The following is a 16,619-nucleotide window of genomic DNA, read 5'->3' as shown; positions in this document are numbered from 1 at the left end:
CATAAAATACTTTAATATGGACAAATAAAACTCCTAGAATGAAAAGGAAAGTTTTACATCTTCCTAAATCTGAGGGTGGTTTTAAACTTCCAGACTTGGAATTGTATCAACTCGCCATCCAGGGCTTTTACTTGTAACATGTAGTTAAATGCACTAAAGAGGAACAATGGGAACATATTGAAGATGCTCATCCCCTTAGTTCCAGTGAAGGGAAATCTTAACGCTACAGCATATAATGACATTCTAGACCATTCTGTGCTTCCAACTTTGTGGCATCAGTTTGGGGAAGGGCCTGGACACAGCCCGGACCTCAACCCCATCGGACACCTTTGGGATGAATTGGAACACCGACTGCGAGTCAGGCCTAATCGCCCAACATCAGTGCCCGACCTCACTAATGCTCTTTTGGCTGAATGGAAGCAAGTCCCCACAGCAATATTCCAACATCTAGTGGAAAGCCTTCCCAGAAGAGTGGAGGCTGTTATAGCAGCATTGTCCCAACATCTAGTGGAAAGCCTTCCCAGGAGAGTGGAGGCTGTTATAGCAGCACTGTCCCAACATCTAGTGGAAAGCCTTCCCAGAAGAGTGGAGGCTGTTATAGCAGCACTGTCCCAACATCTAGTAGAACGCCTTCCCAGAAGAGTGGAGGCTGTTATAGCAGCACTGTCCCAACATCTAGTAGAAAGCCTTCCCAGAAGAGTGGAGGCTGTTATAGCAGCAATATTCCAACATCTAGTGGAAAGCCTTCCCAGAAGAGTGGAGGCTGTTATAGCAGCACTGTCCCAACATCTAGTGGAAAGCCTTCCCAGAAGAGTGGAGGCTGTTATAGCAGCACTGTCCCAACATCTAGTGGAAAGCCTTCCCAGAAGAGTGGAGGCTGTTATAGCAGCACTGTTCCAACATCTAGTGGAAAGCCTTCCCAGAAGAGTGGAGGCTGTTATGTTATAGCAGCACTGTTCCAACATCTAGTGGAAAGCCTTCCCAGAAGAGTGGAGGCTGTTATAGCAGCACTGTTCCAACATCTAGTGGAAAGCCTTCCCAGAAGAGTGGAGGCTGTTATAGCAGCACTGTTCCAACATCTAGTGGAAATCCTTCCCAGAAGAGTGGAGGCTGTTATAGCAGCACTGTTCGAACATCTAGTGGAAATCCTTCCCAGAAGAGTGGAGGCTGTTGTAGCAGCACTATCCCAACATCTAGTGGAAAGCCTTCCTGTCACACCTGTCTCTGCCCACACAATCACACAGAGCGAGAGAAAGAGGGAGCGAGCACTGGGGGAGTGGGGGCAGGTTAGGGAGACACAGGATGAGCAGTAGAGGGCGTGAGCAGATGTAACAGGACCAACTCCATATTAATGCCCATGGTTTTGGAATGAGATGTTCGACGAGCAGGTGTCCACATACCTTTGATCATATTGTGTACTATAAAGTACAAAAGCTATGGTCAGAATTAGAAAGTTGGCTGTCAAGAAGTATTACAATGTAAATGAAGATTTAATCCGCCTGTCAGCATATTTCAAGACATGGCATATGAGTGCTGGAAATCAACCAATCCTCTGTCGCTAACACGATGGGAAAGGTCAAATGCTTTATTATCTGAATGTTGAAAGTGCGTGTGTGACGGAGAGAAACAATGGTTTAAAGTGATGAGAGTGATGCTGAAGATGGGGCTGTGAGCAGGTGGGTCTGGGCAGGGGTGATGTTGTGGATGTTTGTGTGCAGCTGTATGAAAAAAAGAACATGCCCTGGTATTCCATCTGGCCCGGCGGCCAGACTGTTAATTGTTAATCTGTTTCAAAGTTTTGCTCCCAACGGAGCTCCCTTCATAATTTAGCTCTCATCCAGAAAGATTTACAGGAGAAATTGCTCAAGGGGACATCGTTTTCTTTTTCACCTAGTCGCATCTTGATTTAAACCAGCAACCTTTCGGTTACTGGTCCAACTCTCTTACACGCTAGGCTACCTGATCACACAGTCTTCCAGAAAAACAGGGGCTTTCATGCAAGGCATAGTGTTATATTCCTTGAAGCGAACATTAAAGGCATTTAGCTCATTTGGGAGTTCTGCATTGCTGGGCAAGTCATGTCTGGGTTTCCTTTAGTAATCTGATATCATCTACAAGTCCTGCCACGTAAAATGAGCTCCAAAGTATTGGGACAGTGACTCATTTTGTTGTTGTTTTGTCTCTGTACTCCAGCACTTTGAAATTATATAATGACTATGAGGTCAATGATACAATGACTATGAGGTCAATGATACAATGACTATGAGGTCAATGATACAATGACTATGAGGTCAATGATACAATGACTATGAGGTCAATGATACAATGACTATGAGGTCAATGATACAATGACTATGAGGTCAATGATACAATGACTATGAGGTCAATGATACAATGACTATGAGGTCAATGGTACAATGACTATGAGGTCAATGGTACAATGACTATGAGGTCAATGGTACAATGACTATGAGGTCAATGATACAATGACTATGAGGTCAATGATACAATGACTATGAGGTCAATGATACAATGACTATGAGGTCAATGATACAATTTTTATTTATTTATTTATTTTATTTTTTATTTCACCTTTATTTAACCAGGTAGGTTAGTTGAGAACAAGTTCTCATTTGCAACTGCGACCTGGCCAAGATAAAGCATAGCAGTGTGAACAGACAACACAGAGTTACACATGGAGTAAACAATTAGCAAGTCAATAACACAGTAGAAAAAAATGGGCAGTCTATATACAATGTGTGCAAAAGGCATGAGGAGGTAGGCGAATAATACAATTTTGCAGATTAACACTGGAGTGATAAATGATCAGATGGGCATGTACAGGTAGAGATATTGGTGTGCAAAAGAGCAGAAAAGTAAATAAATAAAAACAGTATAAAAACAGTATGGGAATGAGGTAGGTGAAAAAGGGTGAGCTATTTACCTATAGACTATGTACAGCTGCAGCGATCGGTTAGCTGCTCGGATAGCTGATGTTTGAAGTTGGTGAGGGAGATAAAGTCTCCAACTTCAGCGATTTTTGCAATTCGTTCCAGTCACAGGCAGCAGAGTACTGGAACGAAAGGCGGCCAAATGAGGTGTTGGCTTTAGGGATGATCAGTGAGATACACCTGCTGGAGCGCGTGCTACGGATGGGTGTTGCCATCGTGACCAGTGAACTGAGATAAGGCGGAGCTTTACCTAGCATGGACTTGTAAATGACCTGGAGCCAGTGGGTCTGGCGACGAATATGTAGTGAGGGCCAGCCGACTAGAGCATACAAGTCGCAGTGGTGGGTGGTATAAGGTGCTTTAGTGACAAAACGGATGGCACTGTGATAGACTGCATCCAGTTTGCTGAGTAGAGTGTTGGAAGCCATTTTGTAGATGACATCGCCGAAGTCGAGGATCGGTAGGATAGTCAGTTTTACTAGGGTAAGCTTGGCAGCGTGAGTGAAGGAGGCTTTGTTGCGGAATAGAAAGCCGACTCTGGATTTGATTTTGATTGGAGATGTTTGATGTGAGTCTGGAAGGAGAGTTTGCAGTCTAGCCAGACACCTAGGTACTTATAGATGTCCACATATTCAAGGTTGGAACCATCCAGGGTGGTGATGCTAGTCGGGCATGCGGGTGCAGGCAGCGATCGGTTGAAAAGCATGCATTTGGTTTTACTCGCGTTTAAGAGCAGTTGGAGGCCACGGAAGGAGTGCTGTATGGCATTGAAGCTCGTTTGGAGGTTTGATAGCACAGTGTCCAATGACGGGCCGAAAGTATATAGAATGGTGTCGTCTGCGTAGAGGTGGATCAGGGAATCGCCCGCAGCAAGAGCAACATCATTGATATATACAGAGAAAAGAGTCGGCCCGAGAATGAACCCTGTGGCACCCCCATAGAGACTGCCAGAGGACCGGACAGCATGCCCTCTGATTTGACACACTGAACTCTGTCTGCAAAGTAATTGGTGAACCAGGCAAGGCAGTCATCCGAAAAACCGAGGCTGTTGAGTCTGCCGATAAGAATTTGGTGATTGACAGAGTCAATGACTATGAGGTCAATGATACAATGACTATGAGGTCAATGATACAATGACTATGAGGTCAATGATACAATGACTATGAGGTCAATGATACAATGACTATGAGGTCAATGATACAATGACTATGAGGTCAATGATACAATGACTATGAGGTCAATGATACAATGACTATGAGGTCAATGATACAATGACTATGAGGTCAATGATACAATGACTATGAGGTCAATGATACAATGACTATGAGGTCAATGATACAATGACTATGAGGTCAATGATACAATGACTATGAGGTCAATGATACAATGACTATGAGGTCAATGATACAATGACTATGAGGTCAATGATACAATGACTATGAGGCTCAATGATACAATGACTATGAGGTCAATGATACAATGACTATGAGGTCAATGATACAATGACTATGAGGTCAATGATACTATGACTAGCTTAATGATACTATGACTATGAGGTTAATGATACAAAGACTATGAGTTTAAAGTGCAGACTGTCAGCTTTAATTTGAGGGTCTTTCCATCCATATTGGGTGAACCTATAGAAATTACAGCACTTTTTGTACATTCACCCCCCCCCCCATTTTAAGGGACTAAAAGTATTCGGACAAATTCTCTTATACAGTATGTGTATTAAAGTAGGTCCCACATTCCTAGAACGCAATGATCACATCAAGCTTGTGACTCTACAAACTTGTTGGATGCATTTCTGTTTGTTTTGGTTGAGTTACAGATGATTTTCTGCCCCGTAGAAATTAATGGTAAATAATGTATTGTGTCATTTTAGAGTCACTTTTACTGTAAATTAGAATAGAATATGTCTCTGAACACTTCTACATTAATGTGGATGCTAACATGATTACAGATCATCATGCATGAATTGTGAATAATGATGAGTAAGAAAGTTACAGACACACATATATACTCCCCCTAAGACATGCTGAACTCTCACCATTACAAGAACAGGGGAGGTTAGCATTTTTTGGGGGGCGGGGTATGATACAGTATTTGTACGTCTGTAACTTTCTGACTCAGTATTTGGTCCCCACGAGGATAGTAAAACAAACCTGTGTGTGGGCCCAGCTTCTTCTCTCCATAGGCCATTGTCAGGAGCACAAGGCTTTCTTGGTCAGATTTCCATCCCACACAGACGCTTATGGATTGGTCAACAACAACCGGCATGCAGCTGCTCTAGCCAATCAGCAGGTTGCCTGCCCCAGCCCTGCCCTTGCCCCAAAATAACACTGTAAATACACTGCTGTCTCTATCAAGCTATTAAAGGTGCCCCAGTGTGTTTGCAAACAAGGCCTTGTTGTTAGCACGTAGGAATGTGAGAACCATGCCTCCCAGTGTTTCAGTGAGCCTATGAGACGAGAGTTCAGTGCAAGTCTGTGTCTCCTCATACCGCTGAAACTAATGTCTGAATATATCCAGTAGGTTTGGATGTGGATGAGGATGGAGAGACCCCAGCAGAGAGGTGGAAGAGGGGAAGCGCTGGGTACGCTGGCCCTTTAGCACAACACGCTTCCCCTTAAAAAGCCTAACTAAATCAGTCTGCTGAATCTCTCTGTTGTTGGTGGTGTGTCATCCTGGGGCAGATCCTGATTGATTAGTCAAAGGCCACATTCTAAAACACACTGACCAACCAATCAATACGCTCCCCAGAGCCATACTGTGGTGTGAGATAGAGTTTGGCCATCATAATTTCAACCAATAGCATTAGGATAAACATAACTATATTATATAACTAGAACACATAGCTGATAATACTCAAGGGCCCAGAGATTTGCAGAATTCTAAATCCTGTTTGATTGAAGGTCCATAAAAATGTGTTGTATTGAAGAGGTCATGACCTTTAGAGAATTAACCTATGTTTCATTGTCCGAGGTCACATAGCCAGGAAATGCATACAACAACAGTGTTGTTGGTTCTGATTGGTTATATATTTAGTAAATGCTGTTCAGTGACAAAATGATCTCATCAGGGTACGAGAGACAACCAGATGTTCAGGATTTTCTTCTCCTTACTACCTATCAACTGTCCCATTCACCTTCTTATCACTTTGATTATCACTTACTGTGGTATCATCATGGTTATCTGTATGAGTAACAGCTGCAACCCAGGAGGAGTTAGCTGAAACCCACTAGTTGGTCCAGCCCACCATGTGGGAAACACGGGCCGTGTTCGAGAGAATCAAATATCTGATTTATTCTGGGTCAACTGGGACTGACTGATCTACAAAATAGTTATTTGTGATGCAAGGTTTTTAATGTCACTTGCACAGTGAAATGACTTTTGTACATCAGTGAATCACGGCTTGCTGGCAGTGTCGTCTGCAATGTTGAACAAGCCCACTGCCTTCCACAACAGCACTGAGGGGAGGAATTGGGTTTTTGTTTTGTCTTGATTTGTTTTGTCTGGTCGTTCCTTTGAGTGATCACATGACTTGAGGTTCTTGTAAACATGAACCCTGTGACCCAGGCAATCACAGGGTCGCTCTGTGTGTGTGAGTCAGTTGTTATGCAACCTCGTTTCTGGTAAAGGGAACCTCACACTTCCTGTAAAATCACTACTACATGAAGAAGGAGCTTTTCTCCTCTGTAGAGACTCTGAGGGGTTCAGCCTATCAGGGAGGTTGGTACAAAGATCTTTAGTGGTTCACCCTATCAGACGTGTCTGAACAGGAGCTGCACAGCCAACTGGAGGGGCCAGAAAAAAGACCCTCAGGGACACAGACTATGAGACCTTGGCGTGGTACAGCATAGTGGAGAGGTGTGGCTGGGGAGTGAACTCTCTGGGGTCAGGCTGTCGAGACACTGTCTTCCATCTCTCATCTGTGTGTCAACACCAGACCTGAATGGGGAAACAGGATAGGATCTCGTAAAGGGGCAAAATGGGAATGGGAAGTAGGTAGAAGCTGTCCTTAGCCACTGATACAGGGTCAGATGTTATTTAATTCCTCCCTCTAATGATTTAGGATTGTGAGTAGGGTAATCTGGTCAAATACTACCTAGAGTGCAGACTTGCACCAGCAGAGGGGGCTAAACTATTTTCTGAACAGACTGGAGAGAAACTCTTACCTGTGTACAGGTAGAATGTGTGGTTGTGGTGGGAGTGAGGGAGGGGGGTTAAAGGACACAGACTGAGTGAACACAGTGCACAGTTCCTGAATTTACAATCCACATATCACTTGTTTTTTTAGTAAGCTATCATTCAACCAGTATCAACCTTTTTGGACCAACTTTTCCTTAAAATAATCACAAGGGCGGACATGTTTAAAAAAAGTTATCATTGTTGTCATGGTATGAGACATCTGTGATTCTGTTTGTTGTGGTTGTTCACCTAAATGGTTTGTGCAATGTTTGATTCTGCCTCTGTACTGATGCCTTTGTGTCTCAGCAATGTCATTCCTTAGGCTGGTAGCTGATGGAAAATGCCCTCATTCATTTCCAGTCTGTCATTGCTAATAGCAGAGGGAGTTGTTGCTCACATGATTGAACAGCATTCTGTCATGTAACAGACACCATTATGGTCTGCTACCATTCTGTTGAAGATACCAAGCACTATAAACATGTCATACCTGTGTGTGTTATCAGAGAGCCTTATCGCTCGGAGAGCCTTATCACTGTGGCAGTGTGTGTGTGGGCACTGTGGAAGTGTGTGTGTGTCAGTGGAGTCTGTGCGATTCAACGGCGTCACGCCCCTTCTCTCAATCAGAGACGTAGCTGCCCCCTCTTTCTTGGCATTTGTGTTTGTGTTTTTGTGTGTGTTTCAGCCATACTCACAGCTCACAGGGAAGGGGAATGGATTTCCCAGCTTGGGGGCAGAGTTCTGTGGGAGTTCTGTGTGTGTGTTTGACAGGGGGCATCTGCTGCGGGGTTCCGGACACTAAGTCCCCTTTGTTCCTCCCACGGACAGCGATATTCTGGACACCCTGGCATTCATTTATGAGGAGGAGGAGGAGGAGGAGGAGGAGGAGGAGGAGGAAACGCAGTTGGTTTTGGGAGGAAGGGGCAGTGACTAACGCTGTCCCTGTGACTCTTTGAGTGGAGAGGCGCGGTGTCACGAGCAGAGACCAGAGAGAGACTGTATAAGAGCTCAACCCAGCTAGCAGAGTACTCTCTCTGAGTGTCTATGAACGGTGTGTAGTGGTAGAGGTGTCTGGAATACAGACAGTATGTTGATCTGACGATTGTTGAATTGTCCTTCTCCCTGGTAAGGATGTAGGATCATCCGTGTCGTGATCTTTCCCCCCTTCTGCCTCTGTTTCCATCTGGCTGTGGGATTGTCTCTCTTTGGATATAATACGATACAATATGACTGGACTCTGGAATTTCCTTGTGTTGGGTTGTGCTACTGACCGTATCAGCTGTTTGTGACTGGACAGTAAGCAAGAAATTAGATATAAGTTGTGACTGGACTGTAAGCAAGGAATGAGATATAATTTGTCCCAGGGCAAATAGGTTGTTTGAATACATGCTTTGTGTGGTGGGTTGGTGAGTAGACTGGCTTCATTGAGTCACAGATATATCCTTGTATAATGGATAACTTGCCATGGAGAATGGAACAGTCATGTTTATATAAGATTGGATGGAAATCTCAGTTATGTACATCCTAACTGCTACTGTAACTGCTACTGTAACTGCTACTGTAACTGCTACTGTAACTAGCTGTAACTGCTACTGCAACTGTTACTCTAACTGATACTGTTACTGTAACTGCTACTGTAACTGCCACTGTAACTGCTACTGTAACTGCTACTGTAACTAGCTGTTACTGCTACTGCAACTGATACTGTTACTGTAACTGCTACTGTTACTGTAACTAGTTGTTACTACTACTGTAACTGCTACTGTTACTGTTACTGCTACTGTTACTGTTACTGCTGCTGTTACTGCTACTGTTACTGCTACTGTTACTGTTACTGCTGCTGTTACTGCTACTGTTACTGTAACTGCTACTGTAACTGTTACTGCTACTGTAACTGCTACTGTTACTGCTACTGTAACTGCTGCTGCTACTGTAACTGCTGCTGCTACTGTAACTGCTACTGCTACTGTAACTGCTACTGTTACTGTTACTGTTACTGCTACTGCTACTGTTACTGCTACTGCTACTGTTACTGTAACTGCTGCTACTGTAACTCTTACTGCTACTGTAACTGCAACTGCTACTGTTATTGCTACTGGTACTGCTACTGTAGCACTAGCAGTGTCAGTATCAGTAACAGTAGCAGTAGCAGTAGCAATATAAGTAAATGTAGCAGTAACAGTTGCAGTTGCAGTTACAGTAGAAGTTGCCCCTGAACAGGCAGTTAACCCACTGTTCCCAGGCCGTCATTGAAAATAAGAATGTGTTCTTAACTGACTTGCCTGGTTAAATAAAGGTAAAATAAATAAAATAAAATACTGTTACTGCTACTGTTACTGCTACTGTTATTGCTACTGTTACTGCTACTGCTACTGTAACTTCTACTTAAACTGCAACTGCAACTGTTACTGCTACTGCTACGGTTACTTCTATTGCTACTGTAACTGCAACTGTTACTGCTACTGCTACATTTACTTATATTGCTACTGTTACTGATACTGATACTGCTAGTGCTACTGTAACTGATACTGTTACTGCAACTGTTACTGATACTGTTACTTCTACTGCTACTGTAACTATTACTGCTACTGTAACTGCTAATGTTACTGTAACTGCTACTGTTACTGCTACTGTAACTAGTACTGTTACTGCTACTGCAACTGTTACTGATACTTATATTGCTACTGCTACTGTTACTGCTACTGCAACTGTTACTGTTACTGCTACTGTAACTCCTACTGTTATTGTAACTATTACTGTTACTGTTACTGCTACTTATATTGCTACTGCTACTGTTACTGCTACTGTTACTGCTACTGTTATTGCAACTGTTACTGTAACTGCTAGTGTTACTGCTAGTGTTACTGCTAGTGTTACTGCTAGTGTAACTAACTGTTACTGTTACTTCTACTGTTACTGTTACTGCTACTGTTACTGCTACTGTTACTGCTACTGCAACTGTTACTGCTACTGTTACTGCAACTGCTACTGTTACTGCTACTGCTACTGTTACTGCTACTGCTACGGTTACTTCTATTGCTACTGCTACTGTTACTGCTACTGTTACTGCTACTGTTACTGATATTGTTACTAATACTGCAACTGTTACTGATACTGATACTGCAACTGTTACTGATACTGTTACTGATAATGTTACTGCAACTGTTAGTGATATTGTTACTGCAACTGTTACTGCAACTGTTACCATTACTGTTGCTGTTACTGATACTGTTACTGCTACGGTTACTGCTACTGCTGCTGTTACTGCTGCTGTTACGGCTGCTGTTACTGCTACTGTTACTTCTATTGCTACTGCTACTGCTTCTTCTACTGCTACTGTTACTGTAACTAACTGCTACTGCTACTGTTACTGCTACTGTTACTGTTGCTGTTACTGATACTGTTACTGCTACGGTTACTGCTACTGCTGCTGTTACTGCTGCTGTTACGGCTGCTGTTACTGCTACTGTTACTTCTATTGCTACTGCTACTGTTACTGCTACTGCTACTGTTACTGCTGCTGTTACTGTTACTGCTGCTGTTGCTGTTACTGATCCTGTTACTGCAACTGTTACTGCAACTGTTACCATTACTGTTGCTGTTACTGATACTGTTACTGCTACGGTTACTGCTACTGCTGCTGTTACTGCTGCTGTTATGGCTGCTGTTACTGCTACTGTTACTTCTATTGCTACTGCTACTGCTTCTTCTACTGCTACTGTTACTGCTACTGCTACTGTTACTGCTACTGTTACTGCTAGTGCTACTGCTACTGTAACTGCTACTGTAACTAACTGTTACTGTAACTAACTGTTACTTCTACTGTTACTGCACCTGCTACTGTTACTGCTACTGCTACTGTTACTGCTACTGCTACTGTTACTGCTACTGTAACTGTTACTGCTACTGTTGCTGCTACTGTAACTCTTATTGCTACTGTAACTGCTACTGTTATTGTTACTGTAACTTCTACTATAACTGCAACTGTTACTGCTACTGCTACATTTACTTCTATTGCTAATGCTACTGATACTGCTAGTGATACTGTTACTGTAACTGATACTGTTACTGTAACTTTTACTGTTACTGATACTGTTACTGTAACTTTTACTGTTACTGCTACTGTTACAGCTACTGCTACTGTTACTGCTACTGTTACTGATACTGTTACTTCTACTGCTACTGTAACTATTACTGCTACTGGTACTGGTACTGCTACTGTAACTGCTAATGTTACTGTAACTGCTACTGCTACTGTAACTAGTACTGTTACTGCTACTGCAACTGTTACTGCTACTGCTACTGTTACTGCTACTGCTACTTATATTGCTACTGCTACTGTTACTGCAACTGTAACTGTTACTGTAACTGCTACTGTAACTGCTACTGTTACTGCTAGTGTTACTTCTACTGTTACTGCTACTGTAACTGTTACTGATACTGTTACTGCTACTGTTACTGATACTGTTACTGCTACTGTAACTGTTACTGTTACTGCTACTGTTACTGTTACTGTTACTGCTACTGCTACTGTAACTTCTACTGTAACTGCTACTGTTACTGCAACTGTTACTGCAACTGTTACTGTAACTGTTACTGTTACTGCTACTGTTACTGCTACTGCTACTGTAACTATTACTGCTACTGTTACTGTAACTAATACTGTAACTAATACTGTAACTGCTACTGTTACTGCTACTGTAACTAGTACTGCTACTGCAACTGTTACTGTTACTGCTACTGTAACTGCTACTATTACTGTAACTATTACTGTTACTGTTACTGCTACTGTTACTGATACTTATATTGCTACTGCTACTGTTACTGCTACTGTTATTGCAACTGTTACTGTAACTGCTACTGTAACTGCTAGTGTTACTGCTAGTGTTACTGCTAATGTAACTAACTGTTACTGTTACTTCTACTGTTACTGTTACTGCTACTGTTACTGCTACTGCAACTGTTACTGCTACTGTTACTGCTACTGTAACTGCTACTGTTACTGCTACTGTAACTATTACTGCTACTGTAACTATTACTGTAACTGCTACTGCTACTTCTATTGCTACTGTTACTGCTACTGTTACTGCTACTGTTATTGCAGCTGTTACTTTTACTGCAACTGCTACTTTTACTGCAACTGCTACTGTTACTGCTACTGCTACTGTTACTGCAACTGCTACTGTTACTGCTACTGCTACTGTTACTGCTACTGCAACTGCTACTGCTACTGCTACTGTTACTGCTGCTGTTACTGTTACTGCTGCTGTTGCTGTTACTGATCCTGTTACTGCAACTGTTACTGCAACTGTTACCATTACTGTTGCTGTTACTGATACTGTTACTGCTACGGTTACTGCTACTGCTGCTGTTACTGCTGCTGTTACGGCTGCTGTTACTGCTACTGTTACTTCTATTGCTACTGCTACTGCTTCTTCTACTGCTACTGTTACTGCTACTGCTACTGTTACTGCTACTGTTACTGCTAGTGCTACTGCTACTGTAACTGCTACTGTAACTAACTGTTACTGTTGCTGCTACTGTAACTCTTATTGCTACTGTAACTGCTACTGTTATTGTTACTGTAACTTCTACTGTAACTGCAACTGTTACTGCTACTGCTACATTTACTTCTATTGCTAATGCTACTGATACTGCTAGTGCTACTGATACTGATACTGTAACTGATACTGTTACTGTAACTTTTACTGTTACTGATACTGTTACTGTTACTGTAACTTTTACTGTTACTGCTACTGTTACAGCTACTGCTACTGTTACTGCTACTGTTACTGATACTGTTACTTCTACTGCTACTGTAACTATTACTGCTACTGGTACTGCTACTGAAACTGCTAATGTTACTGTAACTGCTACTGCTACTGTAACTAGTACTGTTACTGCTACTGCAACTGTTACTGCTACTGCTACTGTTACTGTTACTGCTACTGCTACTTATATTGCTACTGCTACTGTTACTGCAACTGTTACTGTAACTGCTACTGTAACTGCTACTGTTACTGCTAGTGTTACTTCTACTGTTACTGCTACTGCTACTGTAACTGTTACTGATACTGTTACTGCTACTGTAACTGTTACTGTTACTGTTACTGTTACTGCTACTGTTACTGTTACTGTAACTTCTACTGTAACTGCTACTGTTACTGCAACTGTTACTGTAACTGTAACTGCTACTGCTACTGCTACTGTTACTGCTACTGTTACTGCTACTGTTACTGCTACTGCTACTGTAACTGCTACTGCTACTGTAACTATTACTGCTACTGTTACTGTAACTGCTACTGTAACTAATACTGTAACTGCTACTGTTACTGCTACTGTAACTAGTACTGCTACTGCAACTGTTACTGTTACTGCTACTGTAACTGCTACTATTACTATAACTATTACTGTTACTGTTACTGCTACTGTTACTGATACTTATATTGCTACTGCTACTGTTACTGCTACTGCAACTGTTACTGTTACTGCTACTGTAACTCCTACTGTTATTGTAACTATTACTGTAACTATTACTGTTACTGCTACTGTTACTGCTACTTATATTGCTACTGCTACTGTTACTGCTACTGTTATTGCAACTGTTACTGTAACTGCTACTGTAACTGCTAGTGTTACTGCTAGTGTTACTGCTAGTGTTACTGCTAGTGTAACTAACTGTTACTGTTACTGCTACTGTTACTGCTACTGCAACTGTTACTGTTACTGCTACTGTAACTGCTACTGTTACTGCTACTGTAACTATTACTGCTACTGTAACTATTACTGTAACTGCTACTGCTACTTCTATTGCTACTGTTACTGCTACTGTTACTGCTACTGTTATTGCAGCTGTTACTTTTACTGCAACTGCTACTTTTACTGCAACTGCTACTGTTACTGCTACTGCTACTGTTACTGCAACTGCTACTGTTACTGCTACTGCAACTGCTACTGTTACTGCTAGTGTTACTTCAACTGTAACTGTAACTGTTACTGCTACTGCTACTGTAACTGCAACTGCTACTGTTATTGCTACTGTTACTGCTACTGCTACTGTAACTTCTACTTAAACTGCAACTGTTACTGCTACTGCTACGGTTACTTCTATTGCTACTGCTACTGTAACTGTTACTGATATTGTTACTGATACTGCAACTGTTACTGATACTGCAACTGTTACTGATACTGTTACTGATAATGTTACTGCAACTGTTAGTGATACTGTTACTGCAACTGTTACTGATACTGCAACTGTTACTGCAACTGTTACTGTTACTGATAATGTTACTGATAATGTTACTGCAACTGTTAGTGATACTGTTACTGCAACTGTTACTGCAACTGTTACCGTTACTGTTGCTGTTACTGATACTGTTACTGCTACGGTTACTTATATTGCTACTGCTACTGTTACTGCTACTGCTGCTGTTACTGCTGCTGTTACGGCTGCTGTTACTGCTACTGTTACTTCTATTGCTACTGCTACTGTTACTGCTACTGCTACTGTTACTGCTGCTGTTACTGTTACTTCTATTGCTACTGCTACTGTAACTTCTACTGTAACTGCTACTGTTACTGCAACTGTTACTGTAACTGCTACTGTTACTGCTACTGTTACTGCTACTGCTACTGTTACTGTAACTGCTACTGCTACTGTAACTATTACGGCTACTGCTACTGTAACTAATACTGCTACTGTTACTGCTACTCTTACTCTTACTGTTACTGTAACTGCTACTTTAACTGCTACTGCTACTGCTACTGTTACTGCTACTGTTACTGTAACTGTTACTGCTACTGTTACTGCTACTGTAACTACTACTGTAACTGCTATTGTTACAGCTAGTGTTACTGCTACTGTAACTGTTACTGTAACTAACTGTTACTGTTACTGCTACTGTAACTGTTAATGCTACTGTTACTGCTAATGTTACTGCTAGTGTTACTGCCACTGTAACTTCTACTGTAACTAACTTACTTCTACTGTAACTGTTTTTGCTACTGTTACTCTAACTGCTACTGTAACTATTACTGCTACTGTTACTGCCACTCTTACTGTTACTATAACTGTTACTGTTACTATAACTGTTACTGTTACTGGTACTGCTACTGTTACTGCAACTGTTACTGTAACTGCTACTGTAACTGCTATTGTTACAGCTAGTGTTACTGCTACTGTAACTAACTGCTACTGTAACTGCTACTGTTACTGCTAGTGTTACTGCTACTGTAACTGCTACTGTAACTAACTGTTACTGTTACTTCTACTGTTACTGCTACTGTAACTGTTACTGATACTGTTACTGCTACTGTAACTGTTACTGCTACTGTAACTGTTACTGCTACTGCTACTGGAACTGTTACTGTTACAGTAACTGTTGCTGATACTGTTACTGCTACTGTTACTGATACTGTAACTGATACTGTTACTGTAACTGTTACTGATACTGTTACTGTAACTTTTACTGTTACTGATACTGTTACAGCTACTGCTACTGCTAGTGTTACTGCTACTGTAACTGCTACTGTAACTAACTGTTACTGTAACTAACTGTTACTTCTACTGTTACTGCACCTGCTACTGTTACTGCTACTGTTACTGTTACTGCTACTGTAACTGTTACTGCTACTGTTGCTGCTACTGTAACTCTTATTGCTACTGTAACTGTAACTGCTACTGTTATTGCTACTGTTACTGTAACTTCTACTGTAACTGCAACTGTTACTGCTACTGCTACATTTACTTCTATTGCTAATGCTACTGCTACTGATACTGCTAGTGCTACTGATACTGATACTGTAACTGTTACTGTAACTGATACTGTAACTGATACTGTTACTGATACTGTTACTGATACTGTTACTGTAACTTTTACTTTTACTGCTACTGATACTGTTACTTCTACTGCTACTGTAACTATTACTGCTACTGGTACTGCTACTGTAACTGCTAATGTTACTGTAACTGCTACTGCTACTGTAACTAGTACTGTTACTGCTACTGCTACTGCTACTGTTACTGCTACTTATATTGCTACTGCTACTGTTACTGTAACTGTTACTGTAACTGCTACTGTAACTGCTACTGTAACTGCTACTGTAACTGCTAGTGTTACTGCTACTGTAACTGCTACTGTAACTAACTGTTACTTCTACTGTTACTGCTACTGTAACTGTTACTGATACTGTTACTGCTACTGTAACTGTTACTGCTACTGTTACTGCTACTGTTACTGCTACTGCTACTGTTACTGCTACTGTTACTGCTACTGTTACTGCAACTGTTACTGTAACTGTTACTGTTACTGCTACTGTTACTGCTACTGCTACTGTAACTGCTACTGCTACTGTAACTATTACTGCTACTGTTACTGTAACTGCTACTGTAACTATTACTGCTACTGTTACTGCTACTCTTACTGTTACTGTTACTGCTATTGTTACAGCTAGTGTTACTGCTACTGTAACTGTTACTGT

At 41.7% G+C, this 16,619-nt stretch overlaps 1 protein-coding gene across 3 annotated transcripts in view; it reads left to right on the top strand.

The window, feature by feature from the left end:
* The window catches only part of LOC118377699 (transcription factor EB-like), a 168,168-nt gene that overhangs the window by 25,592 nt on the left and 125,957 nt on the right, over window positions 1-16,619 (top strand). Inside the window, exon 1 of one of the 3 annotated variants that reach the window (XM_052526859.1) lies at window positions 8,123-8,264. The exons of the other annotated variants lie outside the window; for them this stretch is intronic. The gene's annotated coding sequence lies outside the window, so the exon portion shown is untranslated. Of the gene's footprint in view, window positions 1-8,122; window positions 8,265-16,619 lie in introns of those variants that run through there. 3 annotated transcript variants of the gene reach the window in all.

Source organism: Oncorhynchus keta, chromosome 10 (assembly GCF_023373465.1).
Source record: "Oncorhynchus keta strain PuntledgeMale-10-30-2019 chromosome 10, Oket_V2, whole genome shotgun sequence".
NCBI classification, from domain to species: Eukaryota; Metazoa; Chordata; class Actinopteri; order Salmoniformes; family Salmonidae; genus Oncorhynchus; species Oncorhynchus keta.
The sequence above is the reverse complement of the archived record's forward strand: the minus strand, read 5'-3'. Positions and strand labels throughout refer to the sequence as shown.